The sequence below is a fragment of the Rhinopithecus bieti genome, unplaced genomic scaffold (genome assembly GCF_001698545.2).
Source record: "Rhinopithecus bieti isolate Rb0 unplaced genomic scaffold, ASM169854v2 scaffold_23236, whole genome shotgun sequence".
Classification (NCBI taxonomy): domain Eukaryota; kingdom Metazoa; phylum Chordata; class Mammalia; order Primates; family Cercopithecidae; genus Rhinopithecus; species Rhinopithecus bieti.
In genome coordinates this window covers 1,207,391-1,226,219 of record NW_016811820.1, presented here as the reverse complement: position 1 = coordinate 1,226,219, position 18,829 = coordinate 1,207,391, and positions in this window count along the sequence as shown.

Genomic DNA, 18,829 nt, shown 5'->3' with positions numbered 1-18,829 from the left:
AAGAAAGAAAGAAAGAAAAAAATATATATATATATGTAAATTAGCCAGGTGTGGTGACAGGTGCTTGTAGTTCCAGCTGCTGAAGTAGGAGGATCGCTTGAGCCCATGAGGCAGAAGTTGCAGTGAGCTGAGATCATACCACTGCACTCCAGCCTGGGTGACAGACTGAGACCCTGTCTCAAAAAACAAACAAACAAGCAAAATCCCTGCAGAACAAAGTGGGTAGTTGTATCTAGACATGCATTATTACAGTCACTAAAAACAGAAAAGGCAGCCATGAAGAGTTTGCAAGAACAATATACTACCAACAACAGATTACTGAGCACCCATCCTCCTGGCACTGAGGAAGATAAAGAAAAAGCAAGATAACACCTGCCCTCAGGGTCCCCAACCCAGACCCAAGCAGCAGGGAGGTTAACAGGTCAGAAGTCCACTAGTACAGGGTTGTCTCTGCACAATGCAGGATTAACCTCGAAATATGTTCTACATATATTGAACATACCTGGATCCTGAAGGATATAACACTGCAGCTTCCGGAGAAAGAATTTGCTAACACAATTCCTTTTGTGCTCCCACCTCTTGTGTGTGGGTGACGTCCAAACATTATTTCCTGGCAAAAATCCCTGTCCCTTTTTGCTTTCATCGCAGGATGTATGTGGGGTGACACTCACAGCTGGGTTTTGCTAAGAGTGGGTGACCAGATCTTGTTCTTTTCTTGGTGGAAATGTGGGGGTGGAGGGGAGTGGGGAGGAGGAATCTCTGATCATTGCATTTGGGTAAATGGCTATGTATGTCACCTCTCCCAATTCCTGGAACTTGTTAGAACACAGTGTGAACTCGTTGGTGTCTGTGAAGAGGAAAAAAATATCCACACTGGAGAAATTGCCATACTCAGTGAATTCAAACCTAACTTCTCCCCTGCTTAGGTCTGGGTTAGGGACTCCCTGAGGGCAGGTGCTATGTCTTGCTTTTTCTTTTTTCTTTCTTATTTTGAGATGGAGTCTCGCTCTGTCGCCCAGGCTGGAGTCCAGTGGTGCGATCTTGGCTCACTGCAAGCTCTGCCTCCCGGGTTCACGCCATTCTCCTGCCTCAGCCTCCTGAATAGCTGGGACTACAGGCGCCCGCCACGGTGCCCAGCTAAGTTTTTGTATTTTTAGTAGAGACAGGGTTTCACCGTGTTTAGCCAGGAAGGTCTTGATCTTCTGACCTTGTGATCTGCCCGCCTCGGCCTCCCAAAGTGCTGGGATTACAGACGTGAGCCACCGCGCCTGGCCCTTGCTTTTTCTTTGTCTTCCTCAGTGCCAGGGAGATGGGTGGTCAGTAAAGATTTGTTGTCGGTAGGATGATATTTTTCTTGGAAACCCTTCATGGCTGCATTCCTTGCTTTTGGTCACTGTAATAATGTAGATCTAGATACAACTACCCACTTTGTTCTGCAGGGTTTTTGTTTGAGAGAACCTTCTAGTGCTCTTTTCCCTGGAAGGTGGCCTTGGCTAGAAGCTGAAATTCTAGTGCCATGATAAGAGTTTGGTTCTTTTTTTTTTTGAGACAGAGTCTTGCTCTGTCACCCAGGCTGGAGTGCAGTGGCACAATCTCAGCTCACTGCAACCTCCACTTCCTAGGTTCAAGTGATTCTCCTGTCTCAATTTTCCGAGAAGCTGAGATTACAGGAGTGCACCACCACGCCTGGCTAACTTTTGTATTTTTAGTAGAGAGGGAGTTTCACCATTTTGGCCAGGCTAGTCTCCAGCTCCTGACCTCAAGTGATTTGCCTGCCTTGGCCTCCCACAGTGCTGGGATTACAGGTGTGAGTCATCTTGCCTGTCCAGAGCTCGGTTCATGAATCAAATGACCTGCCATCAAATCCTGGCTCTCACCCATACCTCAGAGCAATTGTGTTACTCAGCCTCCCCATGAATGTGTTTTGTTTTGTTTTTGAGACAGAATCTCACTCTGTCCCCCAGGCTGGAGTGTAGTGTTGCGATCTCGGCTCACTGCTACCTCCACCTCCCAGGTTCAAGCGATTCTGCTGCCTCAACCACCTGAGTAGCTGGGCTTACAGGCACCTGCCACCACGCCCAGGTAATTTTTGTATTTTAGTAGAGATGAGGTTTCCAACATGTTGGCCAGGCTAGTCTCGAACTCCTGACCTCAAGTGATCTGCCCACCTTGGCCTCCTAAAGTGCTATGATTACAGGTGTGAGCCATCGCGCCTAGCCCTGTGTGTTTTATTTAATCTGTAAAATATGATTAGTAATAATACTCACCTCATAGATTCAAGGGGAGGTGTATTTTTCAGACCAGTCCCTGGTTTCAATAAAAGTAAGCTCTTACCATTATTAGGTTTCTAGCTGAGGGCTTGCATAATGTTGTGAAGAGAGGTAGAAAACACAGAGGAAGATTTGGGTGGGAATGGGGTTTAAGGCTGGCAGGACACTGTTTGAGCTCAAAGGTTTTTGTTTGTTTGTTTAAGTCTTTTTGTTGTTGTTGTTGGTGGTGGTGGTGGTGGTGGTGTGGTTTACCTAAGAAAGGCAACAGAACTGACAAAGTAAGTGAGAGTGGAGAGAAGGCAGGCCAAATCAGTTGCGAATTGGCAGGCAGAATTCTAACATGACCCCTTAAGGGCCCCGCCCTCTGATGCATAATTTTCCCCTCTTAAGTATGAGTGAGACCTGTGAGTGTTTTGAGATATCACAGCCATGATTACGTTACTTCACATGGCAAAAGGGATTTTGTAGATGTAATTCAGATTCCTGATCGATGATTGACTTTAATCAGAAGGGAGGTTACTTGCGTGGGCTTGATCTCATCTGCTACGTTGTTTAAAGAATCTGGCCTTTTCTTTCTTTCTTTCTTTCTTTCTTTTAAAGACAGCATCTTGCTCTGTAGCCCAGGCTGGAGTGCTGTGACATGATCTCGGCTCACTACAACCTTCACTTTATAGGCTCGAGGAATCCTCAAGAATACGGGTCTTTCTTAAAGTGAGAGAGATTCAATGTGTGCAAGGGATTTGATGCAAGGTAGCTTCTCTGTTGCTGACTTTGAAGATGAGAAGAACACATGGAGTTGGGTGTGGTGGCTCACACCTATAATCCCAGCACTTTGGGAGACTGAGGCGAGCGGATCACTTGAGGTCAGGAGTTCGAGACCAGCCTGGCCAACATGGCGAAACCCCGTCTCTATTAAAAATACAAAAATTAGCCAGGTGTGGTGGTACATGTCTGTATCCCAGCTTCTCAGGAGGGGAGGTAGGAGAATTTCTTGAACCCCACAAACAGAGGTTGCAGTGAGTTGAGCTCATGCCACCTCACTCCAGCCTGGGCAACAGAGAGAGATTCTGTCTCCAAAAAAAAAAAGAACGCATGGTAAGAAATGCTGGCCAGGCACGGTGCTTCACACCTGTAATCCCAGCACTTTGGGAGGCTGAGGCTGGCAGATCACAAGATCAAGAAATTGAGACCATCCTGGCCAACATGGTGAAACCTCGTCTCTACTAAAAATACAAAAAATTAGCTGGGTGTGGTGGCACATGCCTATAGTTCCAGCTACTCAAGAGGCAAAGGCAGGAGAATTGCTTGAACCCGGGAGGCGAAGGTTGCAATGAGCGGAGATAGCGCCATTGCACTCCAGCCTGGTGACAGAGCGAGATTCCATCTCAGAAAAAAAAAAAAAAAATGGAAAGAAAAGAAATGCAAGTGGCATCTCAGAGCTGAGAGGGACCTTTCTCTGGCTGACAACTAGTAAGGGAACCTTAGTCCTACAGCTGCAAGGAACTGAATTCAATCAACAAGTTGAATGAGCTCAAAAGTAGATTCTTCTGCAGAGCTTCCAGAAAGGAGAGTAGCCTGGCTAACACCTGGAAAGACCCTGTAAGGGCCTTGTAGGACCCTGAGCCCATGCAGACTGTGCTCAGACCTCTGGCCTAAAAACCTGGTAGCTAATAAATTTGTGCTGTGCTGGCTGGGCATGGTGGCTCACACCTGTAATCCCAGCACTTTGTGAGGCCGAGGTGGGCAGGTCACCTGAGGTCGAGCTCCAAATCAGCCTGGTCAACATGGCAAAACACAAAAATTAGCTGGGTGTGGTGGTGTGCACCTGTAATCCCAGCTATTTGGGAGGCTGAGGCAGGAGAATCGCTTGAACCTGGGAGGTGGAGGTTGCAGTGAGTCAAGATGGTGCTGCTGCACTCCAGCCTGGGCAATAAAGCAAGACTTCATCTCAAAAAAAAAAAAAAAAAAAGAAAAAGAAAAAAAAAAGTTGTGCTATGCTGTTTTGAGGATGCTAAATTTGTGATTATCTGTTATGTAGTAATAGAAAACCAACAGTGTTTTGTTTGTTTGTTTGTTTTTGAGACAGAGTCTTGCTTTGTCACCAGGCTGGAGTGCAGAGGTGTGATCTCGGCTCACTGCAACCTCTGCCTACCAGGTTCAAGTGATTCTCCTGCCTCACCCTCCTGAGTAGCTGGGACTACAGGCATGCACAGCCATGCCCAGCTAATTTTTGTATTTTTAGTAGAGATGGGGTTTCACCATGTTGACCAGGATGGTCTCAATCTCTTGACCTTGTAATCAGCCTTGCTCAGCCTCTCAAAGTGCTAGGATTATAGGTGTGAGCCACAACACCCAGCCCAACAGTAGTCTTAACAAACAGAACAAGAACTTGGACTTAGGTAGTTGTATTAGTTCCTGGTTGCTGCTGTAACAAATAAGCACAAACTCAATAGCCATAAACAGCACAAATCTATTACGTTACTACTCTGGAGGTCAAAAGCCCGAAATGAATGTCACCGGGCTAAAATTAAGGTGTTGACAGGGCTGTGTTGCTTTTCTTGAGATTCAAGGGAAGAATCTATTTTCTAGCTTTTTTCCAGCTTCAGTGAGGCTGCACGCACTCTTGGTTCACAGCTCCTTTGTGTCTTCAATGCCAGCAATGGTCAATTGGGTTTCACCTCACATCACTCTGACAATGGCACTTCTGCCTTTTTCTTCCACATTAAACGACCCTTGTGATGACATATTGCCCTCCAGGGTCATCCAGAATAATGCTGCATTTCAAGGTCAGCTGATTAGCAACCTTAATTCCAACTGCTGCCCTAATTCCCTTTTGCTATGTAATGCAATATATTCACCGGTTCTGGGGACTACGATATGAACATCTTTGAGGGTCGTTATTCTGTCTACCATTGTATTAGTCTGTTTTCACACTGCTGTAAAGAACTAACTGAGACTGGGTAATTTGTAAAGAAAATAATTGACTCACAGCTCCACAGGCTTCACAGGAAGCATGACTGGGAGGCCTCAGGAAACTTACAATCAGTCAGGCGCAGTGGGTCATGCCTGTAATCCCAGCACCCTGGGAGGCCAAGGCAGGCGAATCATTTGAGGTCAGGAGTTCGAGACCAGCCTGGCAAACATGGCGTAACCCCGTCTTTACTAAAAATGTAAAAATTAGCCAGGCATGGTGGCACAAACCTATTGTCCCAGCCACTCAGGAGGCTGAGGGAGGACAATCGCTTGAACCTGGGAGGCAGAGACAGAGTGAGACTCTGTCTCAAAAAGAAAAGAAAACTTATAATCATGGAGGAAGGTGAAGGGAAAGCAAGGCACATCTTACACGGTGGAAGGAGAGAGAGAGCGAAGGGAGAAGTGCCACACTTTTAAACCATCAGATCTCATGAGAACTCACTCACTATCATGAGAACAGTATGGGGAAAATTGCCCCCGTGATCCAATCACCTTCCACCAAGTCCCTCCCCCAAAACCTGGGAATTATAATTCAACATGAGATTTGGGTGGGGACACAGAGACAAACCATATCAACCACTGCAGTCATGGGTCCTAAACTCAGTTTAGTCATTTATTGATTGTGCATCCAGAATAGGTTGCTTGACTCGTCTGAACTGACTTTCCACATCTGGCCATTTACTCACTGTGAAATCAAAGATGGGTTGCTTGACTTCTCTGAACTTGGTTTCCACATCTGGCCATTTACTAACTGTTCAATTGAGGGCAGGTAGCTTGACTTCTGTGAACCCGGCTTCCAAATGTGACCATTTACTGACTGCAATCCAGGGCAGATTGCCTGACTTCCCTGAACCTACTTTCCACATCTGGCCCTTTATTGACTGTGCAATCCAGGGTAGGTTGCTTAACTTCTCCAAACCTTGTTTCCATATCTATAACATTAAAACACTAAAGCTGACTTGTGTGCTTCTTTAGAGAGTTAGAGCTGCAACATGAGCCCAGCCCAGTGCATAATGATTGCTCCCATCCATTGAGTGGCTATTTCATTTGCTACTCAATTTTCTGTGACAGTGGTCAACTTTTGATACCCATTTTTCCTTGATTCTACTTGATTCTACTGTTTTACCTAGTTTAGTTATTTTTTTTTATTTTATTTTATTTTTTTTGAGACAGAGTCTCGCTCTGTTGCCCAGACTGGAGTGCGGTGGTGCGATCTTGACTCACTGCAACCTCCACCTCCCAGGTTCAAGCAATTCTCCTGCCTCAGCCTCCCATGTATTTGGGACTACACGTGCCAGCCACCATGCATGGCTAATTTTTGTATTGTCGGTAGAGATGGGGTTTCACCATGTTGGTCAGGCTGGTCTTGAACTCCTGACCTCATGATCCACCCACCTCGGCCTTCCAAAGTGCTGGGATTACAGGCGTGAGCCACCGCGCCCAGTTAGATTGGTTATTTTTTAAATGAAATATAGCTCCCCTTGACCACATTATCTTAGGAAGTCCTACTTTCCGTCTGGCTATATCAGCATCAGGTTAGTATAACCGCGACATAAAGAGCCTGGTCCTTTTGTCTTTCTACTTTCCTACACAGAATCTTCCCCGAGCCCTCCTTGCTGGTGGGGACACTCCAGTTCAGACCACGGGTGCCCAGGCCAAGTTATGATGGCCTGAACGTTCTGCTGTCTGCGCAGCCTGCCTTGCGTGTTAATTCAGGTTCAGAGTTCCGCGCATGGTTGACGTTGGTAAGGTTAATGACCGAAGGACAAGCATCAGGGAACAGGTTTGCAATAATGGTTGTGCTGATTACCTCAAGATGAATGCGAACAGGTGCCCCAAAGCAGTATGTTAAACAGTGCTGAGTGGCTGCCCCACTACTTCCTGACACTGGGTGTGAGGATTTGGGAAATACTGGAGCATTGTTTGCGGAATAGTGGAAGGATTTTCCTGCAGGTTTGCTTGGTGAAGAGTGCAGATACACAGCTTGTGAAAACACAACACTTAATGGCTCCAACAGAGGTAACGGGGACAGAGGTAGCACTGTCTTAGTATGGGAGCCACTAGCCACATGCGGCTACTGAGCCTATAAAATGTGGCTCGTCTAAACTGAGATATGCTGTAAACGTAAAACACCTACTAGATTTTGAAGATAATATAAAACAAGCAATGTTGGATGAATATAATGGATATAGGCATAAATTATCTTAGTAATTTTTATATTGATTACGTACTAAAATGTAAGTGTTTTGGATATATTGGGCTAAATAAAATACCTTAGTAAAATTAATTTCATCTATTTCTTTAACTTTTTTTTTAATGTGGCTATTAGAAAGTTGAAAATTACAGGCTGGGTGTGGTGGCTCATGCCTGTAATCCCAGCATTTTGGGAGGCTGAGGGAGGAGGACTGCTTGAGGCCAGGAGTTTGAGACCACCAGCCTGGGCAACATAGTGAGATGCAATCTTTAGAAATATAAGATTAGTCAGGCATGTTGGTGCACTCCTGTAGTCCCGGCTACTTGGGGAGGCTGAGGCAGGAACACTCCTTGAGTTCAGGAGATGGAGGCTACAGACAGACCACCCCCATGATTCAGTCACCTTCCGCCAGATCCCACCTCCAACACTGGAGATTACAATTTGACATGAGATTTGGGTGGGGAGACAGATCCAAACCAAATTACCCCACAAACATATATACCTACTATGTACCAACAAAAATTTAAAAAAAAAAAAATTGAGGTTTCTCCAGATAAGTGAGTAGAGAAAACAGATGAGAAATCCAGTAGTAAGAACCGTTGTATAATCTAACCACGGATTCTATTACATCTTATCATCGCATCACACTACACACCCGCATATGTCATACCATATTATACCATATATCATATCAATTATGTATCATACATTTAATGTATTCACTTACTCATTTATTAACATTTTCACTTTGTACTTCTGGTTTTCAGAGATAGGACCTCTGCTCCTGGTTAGAGCAAGGCTGGAGCCAGTCCTTGAGGGTGTGAGTTACTGGACTGCTTCCTAAGAGAGAGAATGTAGGCCAGGCGTGGTGGCTCACACCTGTAATCCCAGCACTTTGGGAGGCCGAAGTGGGTGAATCACGAGGTCACGAGATCGAGACCATCCTGGCTAACACAGTGAAACCCCGTCTCTACTAAAAATACAAAAAATTAGCTGGGTGTGGTGGCATGTGCCTGTAGTCCCAGCTACTTGGGAGGCTGAGGCAAGAGAATCACTTGAACTCGGGAGAGGCGGAGGCCACTGTACTCTAACCTGGGTAACAGAGCCGACTCTGTCTCAAAAATAAACCCAAACCTGGGACCATAGCAGGCACACACACAAGCAGCTGGACGTTGAGAGGAACAGAAGAACACACTGACAGACACCCTCAGGAAATTGATGGTGGAATGACACGGACGCAGAGGGGAATTCCGCCAGGGGCTGTTGGAAGAGATCAGGCCACTGGGGGGCCCAAATCCAAGGGAAGACCACTTTCCCACTCCATCCCCCTTCTGGTTCCCCATTCATCTCGCTGAGAGCTACTTCCACCACTCAATAAAACCTTGTACTCATTCTCCAAGCCCACGTGTGATCCGATTTCTCTGGTACACTAGGGCAAGAACCTGGGATACAGAAAGCCCTGGGTCCTTGTGAATAGACAGAGGGTCTGAACTGATTAACAAAAGCCACCTGCAGATGGCAAAGCTGAAAGAGAACACCGTAACATCTGCCCACTGGGTCTTTAGGAGCTGTAAACACTCACCCCCGGACACTGGAGTCCCAAAATGATCCCCACAACCTCTACACCTGCTTGTCTGCATGCTCCCGCTAGGGGTTTGAGCAGTGGGGCACTAAAGAAGTGAGCCACACCCTTGTTCTGCGAGGGGGATAAGGGAACTTCTCCCGTTTTGCTGTTATGTTACACAGAAGATCAGAGACAGTGCGGTGTTGAACTAGAATCGCTTGAATCCCTGTGCCTCAGGTCTAGTTTTCTTCCAGAATCTGGGATGCAGTGGGGTCTGTCAATGATGACCACTCAGCCTCTGAGATGTGGATAGCAGGGCTCCAAAGGCTGGAGATTTGGCTGTGCCTGACATAGAGAGAATGAGGGGGTAGCATGTTGGACTGTATTCTTCATGTCACCAACCATGTGTTAGAGGAATAACCATATTCCACCTGTTCGGGAATTGCAATACTCTGTCATTTGATTTGGTGAATGTTTCTCTCTACAAAGAAGTAAAATGGCATTAAGTGTTTCTTTATTTTTATTTAATTAAATTAATTAATTAATTAATTTTGAGACAGTTTTGCTCTTGTTGCCCAGGCTGGAGTGCTGTGGCGTGATCTCAGCTCACTGCAACCTCCCCCTCCTGGGTCCAAGCGATTGTCCTGCCTCAGTCTCCTGAGAATCTGGTATTACAGGTGCCCACCACCACGCCCAGCTAATTTTTTTAATTTTTAGTAGAGACGGGGTTTCACCATGTTGCTCAGGCTGGTCTCGAACTCCTGACCTCAGGTTATCTGCCCACCTCGGCCTCCCAAAGTGCTGGGATTACAGGCATCAGCCACCGCACTCAGCCCATTAAGTGGGTTTTTGATACGTATCTTAAAAATACAGACTGCGTATGGGGGCTTCTGCTTGTAATCCCACCTGCTCTGGAGGCTGAGGTGGGAGGATCACTTGAGGCCAGGAGTTTAAGACCAGCCTGAGCAGATACAACCACATCCCATTAAAAAAAAAAAAAAAAAAAGGAAAGAAAGAAGAAGAAAAAATAAAAACATCATAACAACCCTCTATAATGCAGCTCATAATTTCTGCAGGTTTTGTTTTGTTTTGTTTTGTTTTTAATGTGGACGAGCTATATTCTTTCCAGTCAAATTTAGGTCAAGGTAGGTATTTGGGGAGAAGTGGGATTCGAGGGATGCAATAACCCTGGTGAGGGGTTGCAGCTTTGTAGTTTGATTCTCTGCTTGGGGAAGGTGCTAAGGATAGAAGTTACAGCGGGGACGATGCCCTTGGTCCCTGAGAGACCCAGCTGGGTTGTACAAAAAGTCAAGCGAAACCACTGTTGTGACAGGGGTCACTACCTTAATCCCACAAGATGTCTGCCACATTCACAGAGCACCAGAGCAAACCCTTGAAATGCAAAGATTTTAATCACCCGAGATTTTTTGTTGAGGTATGGAATAAAATGGATTAAATTGCCAAAAAGAAAAAGAAAATCCTCTTTGATGAATGAGTTAACATGCCTGGCTGTGAGTGTGTGTGTGTGTGTATGTGTGGGTGTGGGTGAGTGGGTGAGAGAGAGAGAGAGAAATTATATCTAGATGAACAACAGATGAAAAGAGAGAAATTGGCTGACACCACTGGTTATCAGGAGATAGACATACCAGAATCATTTATGAGACTTTATAAACTGCATTCTCTCTCTGAGGCATTTGATACATTAACATAAAAAAAAAATCACATGTTATAAATTGAGAACGGAAGAGAATGAGATTCTATTTCTGTTTTTTTGATACGGAGTTTCACTCTCGTTGCCGAGGCTGGAGTGCAATGGCGCAATCTCGGCTCACTGCAACCTCCACCTCCTGGGTTCAAGTAATTCTCCTTCCCTAGCCTCCTGAGTAGCTGGGATTACAGGCATGTGCCACCATGCCCGGCTAATTTTGTATTTTTAATAGAGACAAGGCTTCTTCATGTTGGTCAGGCTGCTCTTGAACTCCTGACCTCAGGTGATCCACCCGCCTCGGCCTCCCAAAGTGCTGGGATTACAGGTGTGAGCCGCCACACCCGGCCCTCTATTTCTTATATAAAGGGTCATAGCTTGCACGGTGGCCATCCCACAGGCTGGGAAGCACAGCTGCCAGCCAAGACCAGAGACAGGCATTTCTAAAGAGGAGGGTTTGGGGGTAGGGGCTTTATACTGGACAGGTTGGCTAAACATAAATATTCAACAGGTTACACAAGGAGCTATGGATATTCTTGAAGGTGGTCCTGATGCATGCGTATTGAACAAACACGCATGTAATACACAGCCCATGTTCATTTTACAGTGGAGACTTCACATTTAAATGTGTTATAGTTAGGTCCTGTGCACCAGAAGGTCTTTTCAGGACACTGAGGCGTGCAAGTACACAATCTCTGCACACCGGCCAGAATTAGTCCATTGTGGGTGGTCTCTTATCAGGAAAAAGTTAAATCAGTCTCTTGTCCAATCAAAGCTGTAGCTAAGGCTGATGGAACCGGGGTCAGTTAGACAGGGCCTGTGAGCTGGATGAGTTGTGATTGTTTTAATATTGCTTATCTGGAGGCCAGAGCTAGAGAAAAAGAAAAACCTTGTGTCAGTTAGAACATAGTTTATTCTTCAAGTAGGGGGGCGGGGGTGTGTGTGACTTAATCCTTGCCTGGCATGGCTGTGGGTTCTGTTGATAATTTGCCATGGAATTTGTTCTGCCAGTCTAGTGGTCTCTATTTTAACATTAACGCTGGTCAATTGTTGCAAAAGGGCAGGAGTATTATGAGGCGAGCCCCATCTCCCACCTGTCGTGGCTGGGAACTCAGTTTTTTTGTTGTTGTTTTGTTTTTTGAGAAGTCTCACTCTGTCCCCCAGGCTGGAGTGCAGTGGTGCGATCTCAGCTCACCACAACCTCTACCTCCCGGGTTCACGCCGTTCTCCTGCGTCAGCCTCCCCAGTAGCTGGGACTACAGGCGCCCACCACCACACCCGGCTACTTTTTGTATTTTTAGCACAGACGGGGTTTCACCGTGTTAGTAAGGATGGTCTCGATCTCCTGACTTCAGATGATCCTCCCATCTCGGCCTCCCAAAGTGCTGGGATTACAGGCGTGAGCCCCCGCGCCCGGCCGGAATTCAGTTTTTAAGGTTTTACTGGGGTCTTCTTGGCCACGAGGGTGTCAGTTCGGTTGGTTGGTGGTGGCGGCAGCGGAGGGGTTAGGATTTTGTTTTAAGTTTATAGCCAAGAAATTCTGGGATTTAGGGTGAAGGTAGCTGGTGGGGGTGGGAAAGGAAAAGTGGGCAGGGAGAGGGCGTGGGGGTCCAGGAGTCAATACGATGTTAACCCCCCACTTTGAAAACCACTGTTCCAAAATACATGAGCGGGACTTTTAATTTTTGCGCAGAATTGACTAAACCATCCCGTCGTCTTGCCGCACACAGGCAGAGACAGCCTCAGTTTTCTTGCCAAGCGCAGCAAGCAGTTCCGTGTTCACCTCTCAGGGAGTGCGAGGCACCGAGTTAAGAAGTTCTTGGCAACGATTCTGCCATGAATGCTGGAAAACATTATTTACGATTCAGAGCAGGCAGTGAGTATTAGGAGCCGACTTCTAAATTTAGAGATGATTCATGCAATTTGGAACGGTATTGTTTTAAGTCACATTTTAAAAAACACAGCAGGTGGCCCTTCATGTTCAAACATTGTTTGCATTTTTCGGGAAGACAGGACTTTGGAACTTGGGGGCTGCTTATATGGGGCAGTGTGGGGACATAGGGAGTTTGTTGCGATGGTGCAGTTTGGGGTCACTAAGGTAGCTAGCCTTGACCCCCACATACTTTGTAGTTTTAGTTTATTCAGTTCTCTGTAGATTTATGATGTCTCTGGAGGCCTTACAGGATTCTGTTAATCTGTGCAACATGATTCTGTTAATCCATTGCAGGCAAATGTTATTATAATCAATAAAACTGGAAAAAAAAAAAAAAAAAGAGACAGGAATGATAAGACAGGAGGTTCATCTGACCTTTCTCTGGCAAGAGAGATGTTGGTCAAATACAGTCCTGTCTTTGGGTCTGTCTTCCTGTTAAGTTTCTAAATCAATTTATGTTTTGTTGAGTAGTATGGGGTTTTTGGATATTTGACATGTTAGAGGCAGGGCAGAGTAAGCAGAGTTGGAACTTTATGGAAGGATGAAAGATCTAAAAATGGATCAGCTGCAACTTAGCTTTTGTTCCAGTATAGCCTTTACATTTAGCAAAGTTCTGTGTTCCTTTTAAGAAATGTCTGGGCTGGGCGTGGTGGCTCACGCCTGTAATCCCAGCACTTTGGAAGGTGGAGGCAACCTGATCACTTGAGGTCAGGAGATCGAGACCAGCCTGGCCAACATGGCAAAATCCCACCTCTACTAAAAATACAAAAATTAGCAGGGCATGGTGGCACATGCCTGTAATCCCAGCTACTCGGGAGGCTGAGGCAGGAGAATTGCTGGAACCCAGGAGGTGGAGGTTGCCATAAGCCAAGATCGCACCATTGCACTCCAGCCTGGGTGACAGAGTGAGACTCTGTTTAAAAAAATAAAAAGGATCAGCTAGCTGCAACTTAGCTTTTGTTCCAGTACAGAACAGCCTTTATATTTAGCAAATGTGTTCCTTTTAAGAAATCTCTGGGCCAGGCGCAGTAGCTCATGCCTATAAGCCCAGCACTTTGGGAGGCCAAGGTGGCCAGATCGCTTGAGCTCAGGAGTTTGAGATCAGCCTGGACAACATGGCAAAACCCCATGTCTACAAAAAATACAAAAATTAGCCTGGTGAGGTAGCATGTGCCTGTAGTTCCAGCGACTTGAGAGGCAGAGGTGGGAAGATGACTTAAGCCCAGGACACAGAGGTTGTAGTGAGCTGAGATTGTGCCACTGCACTTCAGCCTTGGCAACAGAGCCAGACTCTGTCTCATGGCTACAGTTCCAGCACTTTGGTAGGCCAAGAAAGGAGAATTACTGGAGGCCACGGGTTCAAGACCAGCCTGGGCAGTGTAGTGAGACCCTGTCTCTATAAAAAATTAGCCAGGTATGGTGGCACGCTCCTGCCATCCCAGTTACCCAGAAGGCTGAGTCAGGAGGATCGCTTGAGCCCAGGAGTTGGAGGCTGCAGTGAGCCTTGATTGTGCCACTGTACTCCAGCCTGGGTGACAGAGTGGGACTCTGTCCCTTAAAAAGAAAAAAAAAGAAAAGAAAAAAGAAAAAAATGTCTGATGGTTAGAAACCAGGGACAGCCTCTGTTTTAGGAGCAGTCCTTAATCAGGGACACCTTTAAAAAACCAGGTGAGCGTTTCTGAAGGCCCGTATCCCCATCATGCCCTTGAAGCTTTTGATTCAGTATGTTTTGAGTAGGGCCTGGGGATATTTATCTTGAAAAACATCCTCTCTAAACCAAACGATGCTCATCTGCACCCCTGGTTAAAATCCATATCCATAAAGAAACCGTCACTGGAGGCAATTTGCTGTAATCTGTGGTGCTATCACTTCTCTGAATGATGTAGATGGTTCTGGGAGATGGCCTGGTCTAACCCTCTACTTGAAGAGTAAATTATTTCTACAACATCTCCCTGTGTGGTTGTCCGGTCTTTCCATGAATATATGCGCTGAAGGGGAACATTGCATCAGAAGGAAATTCAGTCGTTCTTCCGAGAGCTCCATGTGAAAGAATAAAATGTTCTCTGTGTGGATCAGAATTTGCTACATGCAGCTTCCTCTGGCTATCCAATGCATGGAACCTGGTGCAAAATAAAAATGAGGATCCCTTTTCCAAAAATTATTAAGAATCTCCAGACAGCAAGGGCAGAGCATTAAACCAATTAATCAAATTCAGGGCCCTTCCTGGCTCAGAGCCCCAAGTGACTACACAGGTTGCAGGGACGTGGAGCCAGCCCTGTCCTCTGGTTCTAGTCCTTTTCATCCTCCAGATGCAATTTCTCCTTGTCTTTGAACCTTGCTCATAGACTGCTGCAGATTTATAAAATAATGAGCTGTGTTCACTCCAAGAAGGAGAAGTGGTAACTGGTGGCCAGTGTGAGTGTATAGCTTGAGTTAACATGTGGGTATTAACTGGGTGACTGTGGTACAATAATTAGCTGGGTGACTGTGGTACAATAATTAGCTGGGTGACTGTGGTACAATAATTGTATCTATCTATAGGTTTGTTTTGAGTATTGAATCAGGTGATTTGTGTAAAGCACCGGGAATAATGCAAGCTTTAAATCAACATCAGCTGTTTTCATTTGGTGGCCACCGATCCTGTTTTGATCTAGGGCGTGTGACATTCACCACTCTCTTCTTTTAAATAGTGAGTTGGGTTAGTAATTGCTTATTTCTATAGCTCTGGTATCTCCACCATTTACCGTGACCTTCCAAGGTGTCCTGATGTCTTGGTGCCCAAGGATCCTCTCTCATTCTGCCCCAATACATTGTCCAGCAGCCAGAGTGAATTTTTTGTTGTTGTTGTTGTTTTTTTAGTTGAAGTCTGACTCTGTAGCCCAGGCTAGAGTGTAGTGGTGCCATCTCGGCTCACTGCAACCTCCATCTCCTGGGTTTAAGTGATTTTTCCTTCCTCAGCCTCCTAAGTAGCTAGGATTACAGACATCACTACCATGCCTGGCTAATTTTTGTATTTTTGGTAGAGACAGGGTTTCGCCATGTTGGCCAGACTGGTCTCAAAGCCCTGACCTCAAGTGATCCCCCGCCTCAGCCTCCCAAAGTGCTGGGGTTACAGGTGTGAGCCACCACGCCTGACCCAGAGTGAACTTTTGAAATGAACACCAAAGTGTGTCAAATGTTCTACCTGAAGCCCCGCAGTGGCCCTCCCCTGTCACCTGTGGCTAGAGCCCACTTCTCTCTGCTGTCCCTGACCTCCCGGGTGAACCTCAGTACGCCCCAACATTGCCTCACCACTCTTGCTATTCAATCTTTGGAATGAGTGAATAAATAGAAATGAATTCTAATACAAACGAATAAATACATGCATGAAATATTCATCTAATAAATACGTATTGAGCACTTTCTAGCAGGAACGTTGTGAAACCGCCGGTACTCAGTGTTCGATCAATGTTAGCTGTTACTATTGTTGATGTTGTTATTCAGCGGCAGCTCATTGCCGGGGACTGGGGATTCACAAGTAAACCAGAGGGCCATGGTTCTTGCCCCTGTAGTGCTTGCTGCCTAATGAGGGAGACAGGCATTTAATACATAATTACACATCTCCTGAACTGAGTAACTCTGCAAACTCTGCCGTGTTAACTGATACTCCTGGTCCCCGATCTCCTAGGCCACATACTGTTTAATCTGGCAGGAGTGCTCTCCCCAGGCCCCCCTATTTACCTGCTCAATCTGATTGCTTTCGGCTAGGGTGGAAAGCCTCCCCTGACCCCACCAATTCTGGAGGTGCCCCTCCTCTGTGGACCCTGCCACCTGTAACTCTGCTTAATGACACAACTGTCTCCACATGGAGACTTTAAGTTCCTCAAAGTCAGGCTCGAATATTTGTCAAAGATGTTTTGGGGGTTTGCCCCTCCGATTTCACATCTCCTGTGCTTTGATTCTTCTCTCGTCTTTGTCTGATCATTGTTCTCATTGTTAAATGGACAGTTGTGTGAAATTGGACTTTGTTTTGCTCAGGCCCAGGTTGTTTCATCTGTAAAATGGGTGAGTCACACATCACTGCCCCTCTCATGAGGCTCTGGCGAGGATGGGATGAAGACATCCCTGAAAAGGGCTTGGCTTGTGGCAGCAGCGCTCTCGGGAGATGGAAGACACTCAGAATTAGTTTCAAGTGGCTTCTGCCTCCATTAGGAGACCTACAATTTCTGTGTTGTTCTTATCTCTTGGATATAGACCCTTTCTGTGCTCATTTAAAATATGAGGTCATCTGGGAGCCTCATATTACCATGCAAACTCACCTTTACTTAGTATCTTCTTTTCCTTCTTCACTGGCATCATTAAAAGGTGGATAAATCAAATTTTTAAAATAAAAGTCCCCTGAGGTGAGGCGCAGTGGCTCACACCTGGAATCCCAGCACTTTGGGAGGCCGAGGTGGGCGGGTCACTTGAGGTCAGGAGTTTGAGACCAGCCTGGCCAACATGGTGAAACCCTGTCTCTACTAAAAATACAAAAATTGACTGGGTGTGATGGCACACACTTGTAATCCCACTACTTGGGAGGGTGAGGCAGGAGAATCACTTAAACCCGGGACATGGAGGCTGCAGTGAGCCGAGACTGTGCCACTGCACTTCAGCCTGGGCAACAGAGCAAGACTCCATCTCAAAAAAAAAAAAATTCCCTTGAGTCTCTTACAACTAATTTTGTTACAAAATCTGAAGATACGCTGCTATTATGGGTTGAGGGTTGAGTATTCCTTATCTGAAATTCGTGGGACCAAAAGTGTTTTGGATTTTGAATTTTTTTTTTTCAGATTTTGGAATATTTGCTTACATACCAGTTGAACATCCCGAATCTGAAAATTCAAACTCCAAAATGCTCCAATGAGCATTTCCTTTGAGCGTCATGCAAGAGCTCAAAAAGGCTTGGGCTTTGGAACGTTTTGATTTTTGGATTCAAAAGGCTCAACCTGTATATCTTTTTTTTTTCCTAAACCTTTTGAAATCCATGTTTTTGGAATCCAAGGTACACATTAGACCCTGCCCAACTCATTTTTTCCTGGTGATTGAGGACGCCTGCATGACTTTGAAACTGTGTGCCATGGGCCTTCTCCTATGAACACCATCGAATCAATGTTGGTGAAATTGGTCACCAATTGCGTTTTCTGCGAAAGAGACTATTTTTTTTTTCCTTTGATCCTACAGACTTAGCTTGTCTCCCAATTAAAGAGAAATTGTTTTTGCATTTGTATGCTTTGACATTTAATTTTGACATTTTTATTATTATTTTTTCTTTTCTATTTGAGACAGAGTCTCTGTTGCCCAGGCTGGAATGCAGTGGTATGATCTCAGCTCACTGAAAACCTCCACCTCCCAGGTTCAAGCAATACTCCTGTCTCAGCTCCCCCAAGTAGCTGGGGTTACAGACTCCCACCACCAGGCCCAGCTAATTTTTTTGTATTTTTAGTAGAGATGGGGTTTCACCATGTTGGCCAGGCTGGTCTTGAACTCCCGATCTCAAGTGATCTGCTCGCTTTGGCCTCCCAAAGTGCTGGGATTACATGGGTGCCACCGCACCCGGCCAATATTTTTCTTTTAAAGTGTAAATATTTATACCAAGAAGAGCACTGAATTAGGAATTGTTAATTAATTTATTCATTCGACCAAAATCTATTGAATGCCTGTATGTGCCAGGGAGGTTTTGAGTTGATAAAATAGTCACAAATGCATTACAGCACTTACTGTATGTCATGCTTTTCACATACCAACTCATTCAATCTTCAAAGCATCCCTAATGAGGCTCCTAGTTTTATCCCCATTTTAGGTAGGAGAACTGAGTCACAAAGAGGCTAAGTAACTTGCCCAAATGGCAGAGCCATTAAATGATAGACCTAGGCCGGGCACAGTGTCTCACACCTGTAATCCTAGCACTTTGGGAGGCTGAGGTGGGCAGATCACTTGAGGTCTAGAATTCTAACCAGCCGGTCCAACATGGTGAAACCGCATCTCTACTAAAAATACAAGAAAATGAGATGGGCGTGGTGGCGGGAGCCTGTAATCCCAGCTACTTGGGAGGCTGAGGCTGGAGAATCGCGTGAACCTGCAAAAGCAGAGGTTGCAGTGAGCTGAGATTGCTTCATTGTATGCTCCAGCCTGGGCAACAGAGCCAGACTTGGTCTCAAAAAAAAGAAAA